Source organism: Pteronotus mesoamericanus, unplaced genomic scaffold, assembly GCF_021234165.1.
Source record: "Pteronotus mesoamericanus isolate MK-2021 breed Mesoamerican mustached bat unplaced genomic scaffold, CSHL_Meso_final contig_557, whole genome shotgun sequence".
Classification (NCBI taxonomy): domain Eukaryota; kingdom Metazoa; phylum Chordata; class Mammalia; order Chiroptera; family Mormoopidae; genus Pteronotus; species Pteronotus mesoamericanus.
The window spans coordinates 2,851,918-2,859,589 of record NW_026555200.1 but is presented as its reverse complement, the minus strand read 5'-3'; positions in this window follow the sequence as shown (position 1 = coordinate 2,859,589).

The following is a 7,672-nucleotide window of genomic DNA, read 5'->3' as shown; positions in this document are numbered from 1 at the left end:
TCAAGCCCAAGATGATTAAAAACAATGCAGCACTATATATGCCAGTACATTCTACCCATATAATAAGGTACTAATTATGCAGCACAGACTTGCATGGAATGGGTGTGTCTTCAAAGACGGAAGCGACTGGAGAAAGGAGATGCCGGAGCGGGCTGACGTCTCGGGGAGGTTGCCCCGGCAGGCCGAAACGAACGGGGTCTTGGAAGAGGAACACGGGGCAGGACGTAGGACGTGAGCAAATGCCAGCATTCTGGGGAGAGGAAAGAGGGAAGCAATAAGGATGAGCGCACCAGAATGCTAATCACTTTTGCTGAGAAGATTGCACTAGAGAACCAGCCTGTTTGTGTTCGAATCTTCACTCAACCACCACAAGACCGAGCAATTTGCTTAATCCTTTAGGGGTCTTATATTATCTAAAGTATGGGTCGTATCTTGCAGGGTAAAATGAGGTATGAACAGTGCCTGGTGTGTGCTTGGTTCATATAGTAAAGACTTAGCAAGTGTCAGTTTCATTTTTCTTTCTCCTTAATTCTTCCCTGTTTATATTAAATTACATTGTTCCACGGGTAAGAAAGACTTGAGAGTCAGAATTTGAGAAATAAACCCAGATCTACTATTAATAGTTACAGACAGTGCAGTGCACCTAATACGGGGCTCTGCCCAGGCGAGATGTGGCAACTCTCAGTCCTCCCTGCGTCGCTGACCGACCTGCCTGCTGGGCGACCTTGAGAAGTGTGTCCTTCGGTCTGCTGTCTCTGAGCTTCCACTTTCTCCTCTATTTAAAGACAATTTCTGGGGCCTTTAGGAAGCCCTGGTACCTCATTATCCATACAGTTACTATACAGTTAATTCCATTTATTTTTTAAAAAAGAGTCTGTTTTGCTTTTACCCAAGAGGATTTATTTATCAAAACATGGTGGGCCTGGATAGCAAGGACAGGCAAAGGGCATGCAGTTGCAGGGCCCAGTCACAACAGACCTTCAGGACCAGGATTTATGACTGTGTGTCAAGGCTCCCCAGGTGTAGCACGCGGCCATTTGGCTGAAGCAGAGCCTTGAAATACGGGCACCGTGGCAGAAGTGTGCGGGCAGCCCCACATAACGGCCTCACTCCTGAGTTCTTCTCTATTCACATGTGCGCTCTAGTTAAGTTACCCTTGACTGCATTTGATGGGGGAAATTATATGCTACAGTGAGGACCAAGCATCAAGGGATTCCCAGGAGTATCAGGAAATAGCCGTCTCGAGGTCTGTTGCTGGGGTTATGGACTTAAATGCCTACAAGGACCAGGCGAGTGATTGTAACGAGGAAAGCAGGCTAGAAATTAATGTTTTACAATTCCCATTCTTAGTGATTTATGTGCCTTTTTTAGTCTGATTTTAATTTTCCCATTTTTGATAGAAACATGGGCAGAGGGAAATATTTCTCCATTATAAGAGATATTTTTTGAAGGGCTCCTTAGCCGTAATGTAAGGGTAATAATTGAGAATGTAAATGTTCAGTTATTGCTTAATTAAAAACAATAACTACACCATGCAAGCCAAATTTATTCTTTATAAAAACATACTAGCTAGGACATCTGGTCTACCGTGGACGTAAAGCCTCCTGTACCTTGTGTACTCTGCATTCAATAGCCTTTCTCTCATAAGTCCAAACCAAGAATATAAATGGAGGTGGGGCAAAAACACATAAAACTTTTAATGTAGCTTCTCCTATTACCGTATTCAACCAAGACATAAAAGGACCTTCCAAAGAAGAACTTTCAGAGCATGCATTTTTAGGACAGTATTATAATGAGGTTCTAGTATATTTCACACGCAATGAGCCCTTTCCTTCAACTGGACAATAGGGTGGCATAAACCAATATAGGAAATTCTCCATGGAGCTTTACAAAATTGAGAAATTTTGGATTAAGTTTCTCTATGTGCAGTAGGGAGCTAGGGAAGACAGATGTAACTTTACCCAGAAATGGAAATGGAGGATTTTGTTGTTGTGTTGTGAGCTTTTTAAAACCTTTTTCTCTAGTAAGTCATTGAAACCCAGAGAACTTAAATAAAAAGTAAGAATTTTTAAAAAATCACTCATACTTACATACATTTCACATTTATTTGTTTGCAACCATTTATCTACTCAGTTGTCACAAAAGTATCCATTTCCAACTATGTCTGAGAGCATCATCTCTGTTTCTAATGTAGACGTTGTATCTCTTCAACTAGATTCTAATAAACTACTTGAGGGCAGTGATACTATGTCTCATTCTGCATTCCCCAGATCACAGGGAACCTTCTACTTTGCATTACAATGACATGTTTAATATCTCCCCCTTGAGAGAGAGCATGTTTATTCACCCCTGCATCCCAGCCCACAAGCACTGCCTTCCCCATAATTATTAAGAGCCCAGTATATGTTCATTGACTGAACACCTAAATGAATTCACTGACCGTAAGGCATCTGCCGTTATTGAGGAGAGCAGTGATAACAACAAAGGTGTTCAGTAACAAATAAATCACCTATTCGGGTGTTACTGTACTTAGAAAATGAGAGGGGTCCTGTCTCTGAACTGAGGAGGTGTTAGCCATCCTTGGTCAGAAAAATAAGGAGTCAGGTATGAGTTACCTGTTGCTGTAAAACTACCTCCAAACCGTAGCAACAACAAGCCTTTGTCACCTCACAGCTTCTGGTGACTGGGGATCTGATAGCAGCTTAGCTGGATGCTTCCAGCTTAGGGTCCGTGATGAGGCACCAGCCGAGCTATTGTCATCTAGGGCCACTGCCACCCAAAGGTTTAACAGGCTGGAGGCAGGTGGCATCTGTTCCCCACCAGGCGGGCCTCTCCAGAGACCTGCTCACTACTTAGCAGTGGGTTTCCTGGGACAGACAGACAGAGATCCAAGAGAAAGGAGAGAGGGTGTCCAAGACAGGGGCTTGAGCCTTTCATAACCTGTACTCAGGAGTGACACATCATTGAGGGGGAGGACTAGACAAGGGCTAGAACAGCAGGAGGCCGGGATCGCTGGGGGCTGCTTGGGGTGTGCATTTGTTAAATGTGGGTATTCAGTGCCAGTGCTGACTTCGAAGAGGCATGGGGGCTTCTGTCTTGAAAAACTGTAAGATTCCCTCTTCTGCTGCTCCCTTGCACATGTCTCTTCCTCCCCTCTTTATACTGGCAGGTAAAATTGATTCTCAGTCAAGGGAAGAGGAATATTGCTTCTTGGAGTGAATGTGAACAGTGGTCTGAAAGAAGAAATGGTTCTGCAAGTTGACCTGGCCTGTGCATTCCAGAAAAGGCATCGGCATCATAACCTCTGTCCTCCCAGCCTGGCAGGGCCAGCGTGAACTCAGCTCTTGCATCTCATTGTGCGATCAGGACTGAGCTCACCATGCAGATGGGAGGGGCCCCCAAGCCAGAGCAAGTCTGCCAGATCCGACTCCCCGAGGGCCTGGATGGACAGTGTGTTCTGCTCCTGCCCCTCTGACTCAGAGGCAATCTGGCTATAAATGCAAAATGGTCATCTTCTGTGAACTAGAGTTGGTGCTTAATGGATCTTCGTTAGACGACCAAGAGCCTGCAGGTCAGGTACCATCTTACCAGACCGATCTCCCTGATGGTGGCTCGGTCCTGGCTCCCGAGGACGGGGTTACCAAGGTTTCAAGGGAAGCTGTGGGTTTAAAATACCCAATGCCAATGCATGTGTGCACATTTGGGTAAATACCGCCTGCAGTTTCCTGCACTTCCCTTGCTGGAGACCTCATCAGATTTCATGACAGTGACACATTTATTTCAATTTTTCCTGGCTGCCTATAGGTTCCCCGAAGGGAGAATGGGATCTCTCTTGCTCACAGATGAACCCTCCCCCCCCGGCCCCTGCCACCAGTAACTGGTACAATACAGGGCTCTTAGTGGGTCTCCAATATAGTTGCATGAATGAGTGAGGGAGGAATCCTAGAAACTCGTCTAATTTAAAATTGGACTCAGCCTTTGAAGGGTCATAAGTTAGCCAGCTCTGGAAAAATCCAAACTGGAAGAAGAGGGAAGCTATGGCAACCCTTGTTTCCTTTTTGTTCTTCAAACTGGGTGGCCCCATTACTTGCTTCCTGCCTGGCAGCCTCAGTGGTTGGACACCCGCAAGGTTTGGCCCATTTTCTTAGCTTCAATCCAAAAAGAAAGAGACTCTACTGAGCCCTCTAGCTCCCGCTCTCCACCAGCGGGCTCCTTCGGATACTTGGTCATTTGTCCACACCCTGTTATCCCAGGCTTCCTGCTGCCCCGGGAGTTGAGGTTCAGAGGGTAGGAGGAGGGAGGATGGAAGAGGTGGGGGGGGGGAGGTAAGAAAGAGAGAGAGAGAGAGAACAAACAGGAACACCTGTGCGAGTGCACAGCTTCCAAAATTTTTCGCTCCTACCTCTGAGTCACTCCTCTGCGAGCCAAAGCTGTGGGATGAATGTGAAGCAGACATTGTGGTCAAGGGGTACAAAGAGGCAGTAGGTGTCTGCGTTCTTTCCTTGATCAGACTGAGGTGGGGTGACGAGAAAGGAATTAAATCAAGGATGACACATCATTTTTATCTTATACCAATTCCAATCGATTGGTAATTGGCTGCCTGGATGGCTATGCCATGCAGGATTCTGAGGCTTGGTTCCAGCTCAGCAGAAAAGCGTGACAGGATCAATCAATACTGCACTACAGGGGCCCAGGAAGGGGGGGTGACAACTCATAAGTCCTGTAGAAGCTGCAGCAGGGGATGTCGGTCCAGTGTCATTAGAACAGTGGAAGAGCTAGAATGTGCTGGCCTCCAAGGGAGAATGAAGGTCCTTGCTCATTGCATCATAAACATGTAAATAGGATCCGTGTAGGGAATCGTGGGGCTGTCTTTGCCCAAACGGAAACGGGAGGAGAGATCGGTGAGGCTTGAGCTGCTGTCACCTATGTTCTAATTTCTGTAGGGTTTTTTCCTTCATTTTTTTTCTTTCTTTCTTACATTTATGTGACCCCGTGGAGACCAGAGCCCCATGAGTAATTAATACTCAACAGGTAGAGTGTTAGGCAGATGACGCATTTAGAGCAACAGCAAATCAGTTTTCTCTTATCCAATAGTTCTAATTAGTTGGTGTGGGCTGCTCTCCAGCTCCTGAATTTTCTAGCCCAGAAGGTGCTTGGATGCCTGAGCCCCAGGGCTATTAGCTGACACCATGTGGCACTGCCATTCTGATAGAACGCCAGGACACCAGCTGCCCATAAGATAGCATCTGGCCAAGTACCCAGGGACACATAGTCCCCCTCTGCCTTCCAAATCAACCCCCATGCTGGATGCCAGGCCCAGGCTGCCCCAGGAAGCTGGCCCAGACATGCAGCCTTATCGGGGCCGCATTCATTCGTTCATCCGTTCATTCATATAGGGGAGTGCGGTCAGACCCCACACACAGCCCGGAAGCAGCCGGAAGGTCAAGTATGGCATGAGGATCCAGCCTTGGGGTGGTTTACTCTCCAGGGATGTTTGTTTCTTTTTCTCGAGCTCTGCTCACCCGTCAAAGGGCACTGGCACCAATTTAGACCCTGAACCACGTTCCCAGACCATGTCCTGTGAGCCTGGGTCCCGCCCTCAGGAAACCAGAGGTGCCCCACTTTGACGTGGCATTTACAGTTCAAAAGCCTTGTGGCAGATCTGATCTCATTAATTTGATCTCATTGAGGCACAAAGTGCCTTCAGGGTGGGAGGCGGGGCAGAGAGCAGTTTCTGGCCGGTTCTCAGTGAGGAAGCTGAGTCGCAGGAAAGTAAAATAACTTCCCTGAGGCCACTCAGCAAACCAGTGGCAGAGCGGACCTCTAGGGGATGCACTTGGTCTTCGCCCGCAGCCAGGACTCTGGCCTAACTTTTCATCTACAGCTGCCGTGACTGTAAAAAGGGTTCCTAGGGCAGGTGTTTCAGTCCTGTGAAGTCACTTGTGGCCCCATGAAAGCCCAATCTCTCCCCAGTACCTGGAATGCAGCAACAGAGAGATTATCCTCTCCTGGCTATCACCCCTCTTTCCTAGGTCCAGATAGTCCTACTAGGGATAAGACATTCAGATAATTACAGTTTAATTGAAATTAGTTTATTCGAGGGCCTCTTCTGAGCTGAGGGACCAGGCATGACTGGAGGTAGTAGCGCGGTGACACTGGCAGAGAGGAGTGCTGCGAGGGGGCAGGGAAGGGAATGGAACCGCCTCCTTTAGGACCTCGCCCACCCAGCTATATCTGGAAATGCACAGGTCCTGCAAGTAGCCAGAAAGGGATTAAAATAAAGCCAATCAGAAAAACAGACACTGACGTCATTCCTGGGAGGGACCCGCTTGGCTCTTTGACCATCGGCTGAGGTGCCCTTCCAAGATATCCAAGAGGAGACTTCCAGCTTTGAATGCTTTTGTTCTCCCAGTTTCACCAGATGCTCAACTACAATACTCTTCTTCTGTTTACAAGAGAGTTAAACTATTGGTTTTCCTCTGTTTTTCCCCAAACCCCTGGCCACCAGGGCAAGGAGCTGAGAGTAGAGAACGTCTACAACTTAGGCAGAGGTGTGGGGGAGGAGGACCCTAAGTTAATTCAGGATACCCTGGGTCCAGGAAACTTTATTGGCATAAAGCAGATTTCCCATTTGTATATTTCACAGGAATGGAGGCCAACATTTTTTTCAACCTTACTAATACAAATCTCACTCTATCAGGCCTAGAACACTCTTAGGACTTCTATTCAAACCATGATCGCAAAGTCCTTTAATCCCACCTAAATACCCTCCTGGGCATGAAGCTTCTTTGACCAGCCCTGGCTTCACCTTATTTGAATCGATTAAAATTTGGTATTTCTGTAGAGTGCTTCTATAACAGTTCCTGGCATGAAGTAAACACTCAATAAATGTTAGTGGTTACTATTAGCAATATGGCCCGTGGAATCGGCAGCATACGTTCCTCTTGAAATTTTGATATGTAGTATGACAATTTCCAGACAGTGTTCTATAATTCATTACTATTGCTTCTGTTCTCAACAGCAAGATGAAGTCCGGGCACAGTCCTCAGCCCAGGAGGCTTTCCGTAGTAGGAGGAGCAGGGGGCTATACAATCTCTGAAATGCTAAAGAAGCTCCAAAATGCCCCTTCCTGTGAAGTCAGGGTACTTTAGCACTCAGCTCAACCCAGCCCAGCTCAAGGTATCGCTTACATGAAGAACAAGGCATATGGGGACAAGGACCCAGTTCCCTTTCCTCCTAGACACACAGCTGGACTACATTTCCCAGATCCCCTTGTAGTGGAGTGGAACCACATGACTGGGTTCTGGCCAATGAAATGTGAGTGGGTATGATGTACACAAATGCCCAGGGCTAGCCTATCTGAAAAAGAAAGGAAGGAAGGAAGAGAACAAAGAACTCCAGCGCAGCCCTCCGTGTCCGAGCCTCCACACACACGGGACTCAAAGGGAGGCGCTTCAAGGCCCAAGGTAACAAAAGAGACATGAGAAAGGAGGCGCTTGGCCTGCAAGTCTCCACTGGGAGGGCAGGGAAGAGTGGTCCAACCTACCTGCCCACGCTGAATGGTTGCACGAGCAATGACAATTGTTTTAAAGGTACTTACAATTTGGGATCCTTGGTTCCAGCAGTTAACCTACCTTAATTAATATATATACCTTCTGTTATTTGGGAGACA